At 35.1% G+C, this 15,875-nt stretch overlaps 1 long non-coding RNA gene across 1 annotated transcript; it reads left to right on the forward strand.

Moving 5' to 3' along the window:
• The first annotated feature begins 8,590 nt into the window (after window positions 1-8,590).
• On the forward strand, window positions 8,591-10,145 carry LOC128041930 (uncharacterized). Its single transcript, XR_008197066.1, has 3 exons — window positions 8,591-8,632; window positions 9,099-9,185; window positions 9,943-10,145. It is a non-coding gene; the product is annotated as an uncharacterized LOC128041930 (long non-coding RNA).
• Window positions 10,146-15,875: the final 5,730 nt, after the last annotated feature.

Genomic DNA, 15,875 nt, shown 5'->3' on the forward strand with positions numbered 1-15,875 from the left:
TCCCCCCGACCACCTTTATCCATTGTTATTAAATATGATTAAGCTAAATCTTCAACAAGGGAAATGGAACTAAAAACATAAAAATAAAACACTATACAACAAAATAAAAAGCACTATCCAATTTCCTTGTCTTTTAACTAATTTTTCTTCAAAATTAACTAACTTGACTACACATTTACACCACCGCAATCCCCAACAATGGTGCCAAAACTTGATTCGCACACGCTTTTGTGCTGAAAAATAAATAATTTTATAAAACAACTTAAAAAACATGTTTTAACTACAAATGGACAGTGTCAATTGTATTATTTATAGTTTCGATGGAACACAAAGTATTCTAAGGGGTCGAACCCAAAGGATTGCCAACTGGGTAAATGTGTTTATCAAGTTAATTATAATTTAAGCAATTACTAATCTAATCGAGTTGGAAATTATTAGTGCAAGTCCAAATAAAATGATTTATAAACCAAAATTATACTATTAACTAAACTAACTAAGCTCAACTTTCTTCCTCATGTTTTAGACAATGTAAATGATTAAACGATGGTCGACTGATTAGTTGAGTGCTAATTATACTAATGAACCTATATCGATTCCTAATGTTGAAATCTCCTATCATTCTCATCCTAGATTAGAAGTGTAATGGCCTAAATTTGAGGTTATCGGAACAGTGGTTTCGGGACCACAAATCCGATGAGAAAAATTTTATTTTTCTTATATTTTTATGGTCTACAATTTCACAAAATGATTTTTTGAAAATTTCGTTCAAAAATTTCGACGTTTGGGCACTCAATTTAGTCAAAAGGACTAAATTGTAAAAAGTGCAAAAGTTGAGTTCTACATGTTAGAGGTGTCCAATTGTTATGAAACTTTAAATTGGAGGTCCTTATATGGTAATTATACCATTGGTAACTTGGTAGACAAAAATGGACATGAGATAAGTGAAATAGAAAATTTTTAAGTTAGGGGCAATTTGGTAATCTAGTAATTAAAATGAATTAAAAGGGAAAAAGATGGAAAAAATCATCATCATCTTCATTAGGACGAAATCAGCAAGGGGGGAAGCCATAGTTAGGGTTTTCAAGCTTCCAAGCTCCATAGTAAGTGATCCCAAGTCCCGCTTTTTAATGTTTTTACGTTTTGGAGTCCCGGTAGCTTAATTTAGCTTATTCTAGCAATAATTTAACCTAGGGTTTATATTTGGAAAAATACCCATAGGTGAAAAGTGTTTATTTTGATGTTTTATGATAGAATATGAAGCTATAAATTATGTTAAACAACTTTTGCTAAGCGATTTTAAGTGAAAACGAGTAAAACGACATAATCGGTAAAAATACCTAATGTTCATAAGTACATGTTAGAGTGGGAATTTGATATTGCCATAGAAGGGAAAAATGTTCAGAATGTTATAAAACATAAGAATAAGAGATGAAGTTTAATTTCCGAGCCTTGGGGCAAAAATGTAATTATGTAAAAGTTTAGGGTAAAATTGTAATTTTGAAAAGTTAGAGTCGAGGGCTGTTTTGATGAATGTGATTATTAAATAAGTTAAATTTACTATTTTAGATCAAGAAGTACTGAAACTCGAGGTTAGACAAAGGGAAGAATAAAGTTGAAGACTAAGTTGGTGAATTTGGCTATAATTGGTACCGAGGTAAGTTTACGGTAAATAAATGCAATATTTCAATATTTATTATCAATGCTGTTATTTTCCAGCAACTATGAATTTATTTTATGAATTTATATGATGATGATCTAAGCATGAAATGATAGAGAATTAAAATTAAAAAGTCCAGTTGATACATAAGGATGGTCTTGGATACGAATGTCATGACATTTGGGTAAAGAGGTCCCATGTAAGACCATGTCCGGGACATGGCATTGGCACCGAGATGAGAGGTCCCATGTAAGACCATGTCCGGACATGGTCCCATGTAAGACCATGTCGGGACATGGCGTTGGCATCGAGATGAGAGGTCCCAGTAAGACCATGTCCAGGACATGGCATGGGCACTGATATGAGAACATCCCATGTAAGACCATGTCCGGGACATGGCTTTGGCATGTTATTATCGAAGAGACCCGAGTATCCTTATTATTCCAATGTAGCTCAACGGGCTTGTAAACGAATCATGTTCATGAAAGTTCAGTTTAAAGCATAAATGGCAAGCTCAGGTAAGTTGTAAGACTTAAGAACTTATTATACTATCAATTGATGTTCAACGATGCAGCAAGAGTTGAGTAAGTTATGCACACAAGTATTCTAAGTAAACAAGTAAGAGAACTAGTATGAGATTAACTAAAGAGTAAATTAGAGATATAGTCACTTGAGTTTTATTATTTGTGTGTAATGTTGTTATTTATTTGCTAGTAAACTTACTAAGCTTTATGCTTACTTCTTTTATTTCTCTTTCTCTTATAGTATTGCAAAGCTACTTCAAGGATCCTAAAGAAGTCGGAGATCGTCCACACTATCAACCACAAGCGCTTTCGGTATTTTATATCGAATCACGTTTGAGTTATGGCATGTATAGGGATTTAGTTATTTTGTATGTTTGTGATTATGATTTTGCTAAAGAATGGTGTGTAAGTATTTGATGATGTATGGTTATTAAAATGGTTAAGTATGAAGGTATTTGTTGTTATAAGAGTCTAGGTGATAAATTATGTATGGAAATCATGAAAGGATGAAATTTTGCAAAGAAACAAAATTCAGGCAGCAACAGTGACGTGACTTTGAAAAATCACCCAAGATAGTATAAAATTAATTAGAGGGTAAATGATATATGGAATTAAATCTTGTTGAGTCTATTTTCATGGAAAAATAACGGTGTAGCGAAAGGAATTTTATATTTTAAGATATGTGAATTTTCGTGAGACAGGGTCAGAACAGTTTTTGGTGTCCCCTGTTTTGAGTTTAGAAAATCATTAAAATTTGTACAAAAATGGTTATGAGTTATAGTTTATATGTATAGATTTCTCATTGAGTCTATTTTTTGTAGAAACAAGTAAGAACTTCATATGAAAATCCTACAGTGAGAAAACTTATTTTTAGTGACTAGAGGTCAGGGCAGTCAGGTGGTGAAACAGGGGAGACTTTAACTAATAAACTGTACTAATTGGCTGAACCAAAAATTCTAAAAATTTTATGGTGAGTAGATATATGAGTATAGTTTCGGGGAAAATTTACAGAATTAAATTTTGAGTTCTGTAGCTCGAGTTATAATTAATTTAGTAACTGCTGCGCGATTGGACAGATTTGCTGTAAATAGTGAAATGAATTTTCAAACCTAGTTTGTATGCTCCGAATTGGTAAGATAAGCTAAGTAATGCCTCGTGCTCGATACCGGCAACGGTCTCGGGTAAGGGGTGTTACATTTTGTTGGTATCAGAGCAGGTTTAGTCAATTCTCGGAAATATGCAGTATGAATAAGAGTCTACCTATACATGTCATACTTATATATTTTGATAGTGTGACGACTCCTGACGATTTTAAAATGTTTTCTTTTATAGTTATGGATCCTGAACGAGCTAGTACAGATGAAGTAGAAAGTAATGCGCCTGCTTCCGCAGAAGGGACGGCGCCACTAGATGTTAATGTTAGTGAAAGGCCTGCATCAGTTAGACAGGGAGGAGGAGCTAGAGAAGCCTTCTTCCAAGCCATGAATGATTGGTTTGCCGAGTTCGTTTGTACGAATCCGGCTGTAAGACCTCCACCCCCTCAAGATTCACAGGTTCCCCATGTAGCTTCCCCAGCTGCAGGTATATTTATCAGGGAGAGACCACCTGTTGATAAGATTAGGAAGCAAGGGGCTGAAGAATTTCGGGCTACCAAAGATGATGATGCAGAAAAAGCAGAATTCTGGCTTGAGAATACCATCAGGGTTTTTGAAGAATTATCTTGTACACCGGAAGAATGTATGAAGTGTGTGGTCTCACTTCTCAGAGATTCAGCTTATCATTGGTGGAAGACTCTCGTGTCTATAGTACCGAGTGAGAGGGTTACTTGGGATTTCTTTCAGGAGGAGTTTCGAAAGAAGTACATCAGCCAGAGATTTATAGATCAGAAAAGGAAGGAGTTTCTTGAGCTAAAACAAGGTAAGATGTCCGTGACTGAATATGAACGCGAATTTGTCAGACTTAGTAAGTATGCTCGGGAATTTGTATCCACTGAAGCTAACATGTGCAAGAGATTTGAAGATTGGCTTAATGATGACATCCGACTATCAGTGGGTGTATTGGAAATCAGAGAGTTTGTTGTTCTGGTAGAAAGAGCTTGTAAAGTAGAAGACTTGTTAAAAGAAAAAGAGAAGAGCAAAGCTGAAGCTGGAGCGCAGGATACAAAGAAGAGGCAAATGAGTAAATCATTTCAGTCTACATCTAAGAGGCCTAGGGAGCTCTCTAGTGGATCACATTTTCCACATATATATTCTGGTCGAAGCAGAAGTAGAAGATTCGAGGGTTTTAGAGCTCAAACCACTACAGTTGCAAGTACAGGCAGTACTCGACCTCCTAGGCCTGAATGTTCTCAATGTGGGAGACGCCACCCGGAGAGTGTAGAGCGGTGAAAATGTTTGTTTTAGATGTGGAGCATCCGATCACTTTATTCGGATTGTCCTAAAACAACTAAAGAGAAGAAATAACGAGTGCGAGATCGGTAATGCTCCTACCGAGGTAGACCGCAGAGAAACCCGAGGAGGGGGGCGAAATGTGGGTGCATCCAGAGATTCAGCGGTTAGATCGGATGTTAGAGCACTGCAAGATCATATGCTATTCGAGCTCGTGAAGAGGCGTCCTCTCCGATGTAATTGCGGGTACATTTCTCTCTATGATACTATCGTTATTGCATTAATTGATCCTGGCTCTACACATTCATATATATGCACAAAATTAGCATTTGTTAAAAATTTGTCTGTTGAACCTACTGAATTTATGGTTAAAGTCTCGAACCCCCTGGGCCAGTTTGTGATGGTGGATAAAGTTTGTAAAAATTGTCCACTGATGATAAAAGGTATTTGTTTCCCGGTTGACTTGATGTTATTGCCTTTTGATGAGTTTGATGTGATATTGGGCATGGATTGGTTAACTCAAAGATGACGCAAAGAGTAAAGCGTAGACGAAATATGTTGTACTGAAGTGCCAGAATGGAGAATTACTTCGGGTTAAATCTGATCAGACAGATGAATTATCTGATGTAATTTCAGTTATGACAGCTCAGAGGTGTGTTAGAAAAGGGTATGATGTTTATTTGGCGTATGTGTTGGATACTAAAGTATCTCGAGTCAAAGATCTGAGCGATTGCGATTGTATGTGAATTTTCCGATGTGTTTCGGAGGAATTACCAGGTTGCCACCGAAGGAGAAGTGGAATTTTCTATAGATTTGATTCCTGAAGCGCCCCAATTTCCATAGCTCCGTATCGTATGGCTCCTCTGAAATTAAAAGAGTTAAAGGCACGATTCACGTGAACTTGTTGATGAGGTTTTGTTCGTCCGAGTCATTCACCTTGGGGTGCTCCAGTTCTGTTTGTGAAAAAGAAAGACGAGTCTTTGAGATTGTGTATTGACTATCGGCAGCTTAATAAGGTAACTATAAAGAATAAGTACCCGTTGCCTCGAATTGATGACTTATTTGATCAACCGAAAGGTGCCACAAGATTTTCAAAGATTGATCTCCGATCGAGTTATTATCGATTCACGGGTAAAAGAGCGGATGTGCCAAAGACGACTTTCGTAACCGGTATGGGCATTATGAGTTTCGGTTTGCCGTTTGGGTTGACTAATGCACTGCAGATTCATGGATTTGATGAACCGGATATTCGACCGTATCTAGATAGGTTTGTAGTAGTTTTTATTGATGACATTTTAGTTTATTCTCGGGATGAAACTGAGCATGCAGAACATTTGAAAATAGTGTTGCAAATTCTGCGTGAAAAGAAACTTTATGCTAAATTCAGTAAATGTGAATTTTGGCTTCGAGAGGTAGGTTTTCTCGGACATATTGTATCTGCAGAAGGCATCAGGGTAGATCCAAGTAAAATCTCAGCTATTGTCAATTGGAGTCCACCAAAAAATGTATCTGAAGTTAGAAGTTTCTTGGGATTAGCTGGATATTATCGGAGATTTGTACAGGGGTTTTCTATGATAGCTTCTCCAATGACTCGTTTATTACAGAAAGATGTTAAATTTGAATGGACAGATAAATGCCAGCAAAGTTTTGACCGATTGAAGAAATTGTTGACGGAAGCACCTGTGTTGGTACAGCCAGAATCGGGTAAGGAATTTATTATTTATAGTGATGCATCATTAAATAGTTTGGGTTGTGTCTTGATGCAAGAAGATAAAGTAATAGCCTATGCTTCAAGACAACTTAAGCCACATGAAAGAAACTACCCGGTACATGATCTCGAGTTAGCTGCTATTGTATTTGCATTGAAAATATGGCGGCATTATTTGTATGGTGAAAAGTGTCATATTTATACTGATCACAAAAGCTTGAAATATTTGATGACACAGAAAGATTTGAATTTGAGACAACGCAGGTGGCTTGAATTGATAAAGGATTATGATTTGGTTATTGATTACCATCCGGGTAAGGCTAACGTGGTAGCTGATGCTTTGAGCCGAAAATCTCTATTTGCTTTACGAGCTATGAATGCCCGGTTGTCACTGACTGATGATGGTTCAATCATAGCTGAAACGAAGGCTAAATCGATGTTTCGTCAACAAATATGTAAGGCTCAGAAAAATGATGAGAAGTTACAAGCTAAACGGGTACAATGTGAGTCGTAATGATTCGAATTTTGATCGAGACTGATGGTTGTTTATTATTCAGAGGCCGAGTATGTGTACCGAAGAATTTCGAGCTTATACAGAAGATTCTACACGAGGCCCATAGCGGTACTATGTTTGTACATCCGGGGAGTAATAAAATGTATAATGATTTGAAAAAGATGTATTGGTGGCCGGGTATGAAACGTGATATCTCTGAGTTTGTATCAAGATGTTTGGTATGTCAACGAGTTAAAGTGAACATCGGTACCCTTGGGTTGCTTCAACCAATCACTATACCGGAATGGAAATGGGAAAGAGTCACTATGGATTTTGTATCTGGGTTACCGATGTCTCCAAAGAAGAAAGATGCCATTTGGGTAATTGTCGATCGATTGACAAAGTCCGCGCACTTTATTCCGGTATGTATGGATTATTCTTTAGATAAATTGGCTGAATTGTACATATCTGAGATTGTTAGACTACATGGAGTGCCTGTCTCCATTATATCAGATAGAGATCCCCGATTTACGTCTCGTTTCTGGAACAAATTACAAGAAGCTTTGGGTACTCAGTTGTATTTCAGTACTGCATTTCATCCTCAGACAGATGGCCAATCTGAGCGTGTAATTCAGGTATTGGAAGATATGTTCCGATGTTGTGTATTAGAATTTCAAGGTAATTGGGAAAGGTATCTACCTTTGATTGAATTTGCTTATAATAACAGTTATCAGTCTAGTATTAAAATGGCTCCGTATGAAGCTTTGTATGGTAGAAAATGTAGAACACCGTTATATTGGATGAGCTCGATGAAAAGAAAATACACGGGGTTGATTTAATCAGAAAGAAAGAAGAAAAGTCAAGTCGATTCGAGATAGTCTAAAGCGACTTCCGATCGATGAAGTCATATGCCGATCTTAACCGAAGGGAGATTGAATTTCAGGTGGGTGATAAAGTATTCTTAAAAGTGTCTCCTTGGAAGAAAGTTCTCCGGTTCGGTCGAAAGGGTAAATTGATTCCAAGATTTATCGGACCATATGAAATCATAGAAAGAATTGGACCGATTGCTTATCGATTGGCTTTACCACCAGAACTCGATAGAATCCATAATGTTTTTCATGTATCTATGCTACGACGATATCAGTCAGATCCTTCACAAGTTATTACTCCGACGGAAGTGGAGATTCAACCTGATATGACTTATAGTGAAGAACCGAACAAGATATTAGCACGAGAAACAAAGGAACTTAGAAACAAAAAGATAAATTTAGTGAAAGTGTTATGGAAAAAGCACGGGATTGAGGAAGCAACATGGGAACCGGAAGAGGCAATGAGGAAACAATACCCAAACCTCTTTACTGGTAAGATTTTCGAGGACGAAAATCCTTAAAAAGGGGGGGAGAGTTGTAATGGCCTAAATTTGAGGTTATCGGAACAGTGATTTCGGGACCACAAATCCGATGAGAAAAATTTTATTTTTCTTATATTTTTATGGTCTACAATTTCACAAAATGATTTTTTGAAAATTTCGTTCGAAAATTTCGACGTTTGGGCACTCAATTTAGTCAAAAGGACTAAATTGTAAAAAGTGCAAAAGTTGAGTTCTACATGTTAGAGATGTCCAATTGTTATGAAACTTTAAATTGGAGGTCCTTATATGGTAATTATACCATTGGTAACTTGGTAGACAAAATGGACATGAGATAAGTGAAATAGAAAATTTTTAAGTTAGGGGCAATTTGGTAATCTAGTAATTAAAATGAATTAAAAGGAAAAAGATGGCAAAAATCATCATCTTCTTCATTAGGACGAAATCAGCAAGGGGAAGCCATAGTTAGGGTTTTCAAGCTTCCAAGCTCCATAGTAAGTGATCCCAAGTCCCGCTTTTAATGTTTTTACGTTTTTGGAGTCCGGTAGCTTAATTTAGCTTATTCTAGCAATAATTTAACCTAGGGTTTATATTTGGAAAAATACCCATAGGTGAAAAGTGTTTATTTTGATGTTTTATGATAGAATATGAAGCTATAAATTATGTTAAACAACTTTTGCTAAGCGATTTTAAGTGAAAACGAGTAAAACGACATAATCGGTAAAAATACCTAATGTTCATAAGTACATGTTAGAGTGGGAATTTGATATTGCCATAGAAGGGAAAAATGTTCAGAATGTTATAAAACATAAGAATAAGAGATGAAGTTTAATTTCCGAGCCTTGGGGCAAAAATGTAATTATGTAAAAGTTTAGGGGCAAAATTGTAATTTTGAAAAGTTAGAGTCGAGGGCTGTTTTGATGAATGTGATTATTAAATAAGTTAAATTTACTATTTTAGATCAAGAAGTACGAAACTCGAGGTTAGACAAAGGGAAGAATAAAGTTGAAGACTAAGTTGGTGAATTTGGCTATAATTGGTACCGAGGTAAGTTTACGGTAAATAAATGCAATATTTCAATATTTATTATCAATGCTGTTATTTTCCAGCAACTATGAATTTATTTGATGATGATCTAAGCATGAAATGATAGAGAATTAAAATTAAAAAGTCTCGTTGATACATAAGGATGGTACTGGATACGAATGTCATGACATTTGGGTAAAGAGGTCCCATGTAAGACCATGTCTGGGACATGGCATTGGCACCGAGATGAGAGGTCCCATGTAAGACCATGTCTGGGACATGGCATTGGCACCGAGATGAGAGGTCCCATGTAAGACCATGTCTGGGACATGGTCCCATGTAAGACCATGTCTGGGACATGGCGTTGGCACCGAGATGAGAGGTCCCCCGTAAGACCATGTCTGGGACATGGCTTTGGCATGTTATTATCAGAAGAGACCCGAGTATCCTTATTATTCCAATGTAGCTCAACGGGCTTGTAAACGAATCATGTTCATGAAGTTCAGTTTAAAGCATAAATGGCAAGCTCAGGTAAGTTGTAAGACTTAAGAACTTATTATACTATCAATTGATGTTCAACGATGCAGCAAGAGTTGAGTAAGTTATGCACACAAGTATTCTAAGTAAACAAGTAAGAGAACTAGTATGAGATTAACTAAAGAGTAAACTAGAGATATAGTCACTTGAGTTTAATTATTTGTGTGTAATGTTGTTATTTATTTGCTAGTAAACTTACTAAGCTTTATGCTTACTTCTTTTATTTCTCTTTCTCTTATAGTATTGCAAAGCTACTTCAAGGATCCTAAAGAAGTCGGAGATCGTCCACACTATCAACCACAACTGCTCGGTATTTTATATCGAATCACGTTTGAGTTATGGCATGTATAGGGATTTAGTTATTTTGTATGTTTGTGATTATGATTTTGCTAAAGAATGGTGCGTAAGTATTTGATGATGTATGGTTATTAAAATGGTTAAGTATGAAGGTATTTGTTGTTATAAGAGTCTAGGTGATAAATTATGTATGGAAATCATGAAAGGATGAAATTTTGCAAAGAAACAAAATTCAGGCAGCAACAGTGACGTGACTTTGAAAAATCACCCAAGATAGTATAAAATTAATTAGAGGGTAAATTATATATGGAATTAAATCTTGTTGAGTCTATTTTCATGGAAAAATAACGGTGTAGCGAAAGGAATTTTATATTTTAAGATATGTGAATTTTCGTGAGACAGGGTCAGAACAGTTTTGGTGTCCCCTGTTTTGAGTTTAGAAAATCATTAAAATTGTAAAAAAATGGTTATGAGTTATAGTTTATATGTATAGATTTCTCATTGAGTCTATTTTCTGTAGAAACAAGTAAGAACTTCATATGAAAATCCTACAGTGAGAAAACTTATTTTTAGTGACTAGAGGTCAGGGCAGTCAGGTGGTGAAACAGGGGAGAATTTAACTAATAAACTGTACTAATTGGCTGAACCAAAAATTCTAAAAATTTTATGATGAGTAGATATATGAGTCTAGTTTCAGGGAAAATTTACGGAATTAAATTTCGAGTTCTGTAGCTCGAGTTATAATTAATTTAGTAACTGCTGCGCGATTGGACAGATTTGCTGTAAATAGTGAAATGAATTTCAAACCTAGTTTGTATGCTCCGAATTGGTAAGATAAGCTAAGTAATGCCTCGTGCTCGATACCGGCAACGGTCTCGGGTAAGGGGTGTTACAAGAAGCTACCACCTAAGATTACTTATGGTCTCACGTAGGCATATAGATTACCTCTTGATCTCACTACTCAACACGATTATATCAAAATATCTAAGGATAAACTCTTCTCTCGGTCTCGTTTATCTAGTTTTTTCGCTAGAGGCATCAATTCTAACATATTAAATATTTTGATATAATCGAACAACCAATCAATCAAGCATAGACATTAACTTAAGTTTACATACAACCAATCAACTAATCATCCAACAATTTTAGCACATACTCAAACTCAAATTCCAAACAAGCATTTTATCAAACATATTGTAAGCATAAAATGAAAGAAAAGGGTTTAAGAATATGCTCATTCAATTGATGAAGTTCCCTTGAACCCCAAGAGTTTGTCCATCCTTGTTTACAAAATCTTTAATAATAAGGAAGAAACAAAACTACAAGATTAAAGTCTAACCTAAAAAGAAAAGAGAAAACCTAAAATAAAAATGAAAAGACAAAGAAAATAAGAGAAAAAGAAAACCATAATAGAATGGCGTGGTAGAGAGAAGAAATCGAACGTTGCTAGATATGGTATGTTTGATGTTAAGTTATTCGAAGCTTCCAATCTCTTTTCGAGGATACGATGTACAAATGACTTGTTATATTCTGAATGATGTGCCAACTAAGGTAGCCTCGAAAACCTCATACGAATTGTGGCATCGCAGGAAGTTGAATCTTAATTATTTTAGGATTTGGGGATGACCGGACCACTATTGGATAAAGATGCGACGAAGTTGGACTAATAGACATAATTGTGTATGTTTGTAGGATATCCAAAAGGAGTAAAGGGTGGTTTGTTTTATAACCCGAAAGAGAAAACTGTTATAGTCTCAACTAATGTTGCTTTCCTTGAAAAAAGTTACATGAATGAATTCAAACATCGGAGTAAAGAGATACTTATGGAGCTTTCGAGAAATATACAAAAACCTATGGAAATGATTTCTAAACCAACTCTTAATAATAGACTTGCAAACAATCAGCAACATAAAGAGCCTTGTCGCAGTGGAAGGGTCTCTCGTAGGCATTCATTCTTCCAATCTAGTAGAAGTGTTTTTAAAACTAAGTCTACCAAACACGAAGATGATGACCCACTCACATATGTTGAAGTGATGCAAAGTGTTGATTTCAAGCTATAGGAAATAACTATAAAAGCTGAGATAGACTCTATGTATTCCAACTCAATGTGAGAACTTATAAACTTACCAGAAAGGATAAAACTCATAGGGTGTAAATTGATCTACAAGAGGGAAAGAAATACAGATGGAAAAGTGGAAACTTATAAGGCCAGACTTTTAACAAAAGGTTATACTCAGAAAGAAGACATCGATTACGAAGAAACCTTCTTTTCAGTTGTCATGCTCAAGTCAATCTAAATATTACTATCTATTATGGTGGCTCTCAATTACGAGATCTGGCAAATGGATGTCAAGAAAACGTTTTTAAATAACTATCTTGAAGAGAGCATCTACATGATGAAACCCACCAGACATATAGCTAAAGAAAACGAGCATAAAGTTTGCAAACTACTTAGATCCATATATGGACTTAAGCAAGCATCTTGCTCATGGAATCAAAGATTCGATCAAGCGATCAAGACTTTTGGATTTGAGCAAAATACAGATGAAACTTGTGTTTACAAGTGTTTAGTGGAAAAGTGGTCTTTCTCGTTCTATATATCGATGACATTCTATTCATTAGAAATGATGTAGGGACATTGTCATCAGTTAAACTGTGGTTAACCCAATAATTTAGCATGAAGAACTTGGGAGAAGCTAATTTTTTCTACGTATTCAAATCCAAAGGGGACGAAAGAATAAAGTGATAGCACTGTCTCAGGCTTCATACATAAACAAGATATTGGAGCGTTATTTAATGACTAATTCAAATAAGGGAAATCAACCCTACGTATTGGGATTTTATCTCTCTTTAGAAGACTGTCCTAAGACAGTAGAAGAAAGAGAGAACATGGGAAAGGTTCCTTGTACTTCAGCAATAGGAACTCTCATGTATGTTATGTTATGCACACACCCAAAAATCTGTTTTGCAATGGGGTTGGTAAGCCGATATCAGGCAATCCAAGACTAATGCACTGGCAAGTAAGTAAGCATATACTCAAGTATTTGCAAAAAACGACGAATTATATGTTTGTGTATTCTAAAGACGATCTCACTTCTATCAGATATACTGGTTCTAACTTCCAAAAGTGTTAGGATTCGAGGAAATCGACGTTGGGCTATGTTTTATCCTAAATGGTGGGCCTATAGTGTGAATAAGTGTCAAGCAAGGTTGCATTACTAACTTCACTATAGAGGGCCAAATATGAGGTATGGGAAAAGCTATGTCACTGTAGTAGTGCGGATATGTCTAAAGCTTAAAGAAACCATATAAATAATAAAACACATTTATACAAAGTATCATAAAGGAGACGTTAGTGTTTGATGGAATAGTGGATGTAGTCAAAGATCGCATATGAGGAAAAACCCAGGGATTTGTTTAGCCAAGAACCTTATAGCTAGAGAGCTATTTGGGAAACATATGGAGGGCATAGGAATGCAAAACATGACTTATCTAATTTACTAGGGCAAGTAAGAGACTATTGGATTTGGTACTATATGTATAGTATTTTCGTCTAAGTACACTTGTAATTTTTTCAAATAGATTGGTTAATAAAATTATTCATAAATTACATTAATACTTTGTATATTTTTCTCACATGGTTTTTGCATACAAAGCAAAATGGAAGAAAATATTGCTCTCGGTTGTGTAAATGTTTAACTAATACTAAGTGGTATTATGTGGTCAGATCATAGTACGAAAAGATAGTTTGTATTAGTAAATGAACCTAAACATGTCCTTAGTCTAATCGAAAATGAGTAAACCGATTAAAAGACTAATATGTCATCTATCAAATCCAATTAATGAGATGCCTTATCTTGAGCATCAAAGCGGATACTCCCAGAAGATAGAGACATAAATGTAACTGACTGAACTAACAAAACATCAAACAAGACCCAAGTAGAATAGATCCTGAATTTGTTTATGGATTTATTCACTTGTGATGTTCATCATATGGCATACCTAAATCCTAAATTGATGGCAGACTAGGTATGCGTGACTTGTACACTTTGATGTAAGTAAAAGCCTGAGTTCAAATAGATAATGAATCGAAAGCTAATGTGTTGGGTATACGCCTTCTGCAGTATGTAGTATCATTCACAATAGTGGAAATCATAGCCCATAATATGGGTTAAATGATATCTTCTCATTGGAATTACATGGTTGATGAAAAGTAAACGTGGCCACGGGTCGTCCATCTTTTTTATGGATGTTTTGATCACTATTTGATAGTGATTGACTTTTCATGAAGGAAGATATAATGGTAACACACTTATGATAAGGTCATTGGACGAGCATTGAGTAGATACTTTCGTAATAGTATGCCGTTTGGGAGAGCTCAGTCACAACAGTATAATGGAATGACTTTGTGAGTAAATGAGTTTATAATTAATAGGAGAAAAGACAGAACTTAATTATAAATCATTTGAGCCTCAACTACATATGTCCAATCAGTCCCTCCACTAGCTTGTTGAAACTAGAAATGAATTGCGTGTTTAAATAGAAATGAGAAACATTCAGGAATGATTACGGTTTTCTCTGAAATGGAGGAATGGAATCATTTGAAAATGAATGTAGGTTTCCAAAAATAGAAATGGAAATGAAAATGAAAATAAAAATGGAAATGATCCATTTGCAATCCTATAGGGGTTACTTAAAAATGATCAGAAGAATGAGTTTATGTTTTTGGACTGTTTTGATGCACGAAAATGAAAGTAAATCATTTGGTCATAGTGAACATGTTGAGTTGTGAAATATTAAACATGTTTTCTCAAATTTTTACCAGGAGCAAAATCGTCAAAATTTTATTAGAGGTTAAATTGTCAAAATTTTGCTAGGGGTAAAATAGGGATGAAATTTTTTTTATATATATAAATATTAAATTGTATTTTGTAAAATAGAAAAACTAAATCGAGTTGGATCACATTACAGAGCACTGGGTCAAAAAGGCCTAGGAAGTACTTATAATTTGACCCGATGTGAGAGAAGCCCAAAAAGTCTATCACGTAACAAGGTGGGACGATAAAAACCTAGTATTATTAACTAGGGTCGTTGCCCCCTACATCTTAGTTGAATTAGGATATTGTTTTTCTAGTAGAAATAAACTTCTACAACTTTATAAGGGTTCTACCTTCTACAACTATAATTCACAGATTTTTGAGAGATTATTATTCTGCCAAAAAATAGAGAGAATTTATTCTCAACTATTACATATATTTTTTCGGAATAACAATTCTACCAGTTTTTATTAAGAAAATAGAATTTTCGTTTTCACCCCAAAAGGAGAGAACTTTTTCTAGTTTTGTGTTTCGATTCAATTGGTTTGAGCCCACACTCGAAGCAGTTCATGGTACGAGAATTACGGAGAAGATCGTTTGGTTGAAAATCGAGAACAAATAACGTCCACTAAGTCAAAAACACAGATACGAATTCAGTTAAGGTTTATTGCTATAAATATCATAAACCAGATCGGTTTTCAAAATTTTAATTTTCTGCTGTGCAAGAAAAATATTTTTAAACTGATATTTTTCCAACATGTTCAAGTGTATTAAATTGTATATTACACTAGAATTGACGCCTCTAGTGGAAGATTTAGATAGATGAGACCGAGAAGAGATTTCTAGTTAGGAGTAGCAAACAATATAATCATCATAGATTTATTAGCTTAGTTATTAATCCATGACTCATTCAACCATCATTTTAATCAATTTGCATTGTTTCTAGTAAAAAGGAAGAAAGTTAGTTTGGTATTTTTATTTGTTAATTTAGATATAGCTCAAATCTTATTTTATTTGAACTTGCACTAATAATTTCTGACTCGATTAGATTAGTAATTTC

The sequence above is a fragment of the Gossypium raimondii genome, chromosome 6 (assembly GCF_025698545.1).
Source record: "Gossypium raimondii isolate GPD5lz chromosome 6, ASM2569854v1, whole genome shotgun sequence".
NCBI classification, from domain to species: Eukaryota; Viridiplantae; Streptophyta; class Magnoliopsida; order Malvales; family Malvaceae; genus Gossypium; species Gossypium raimondii.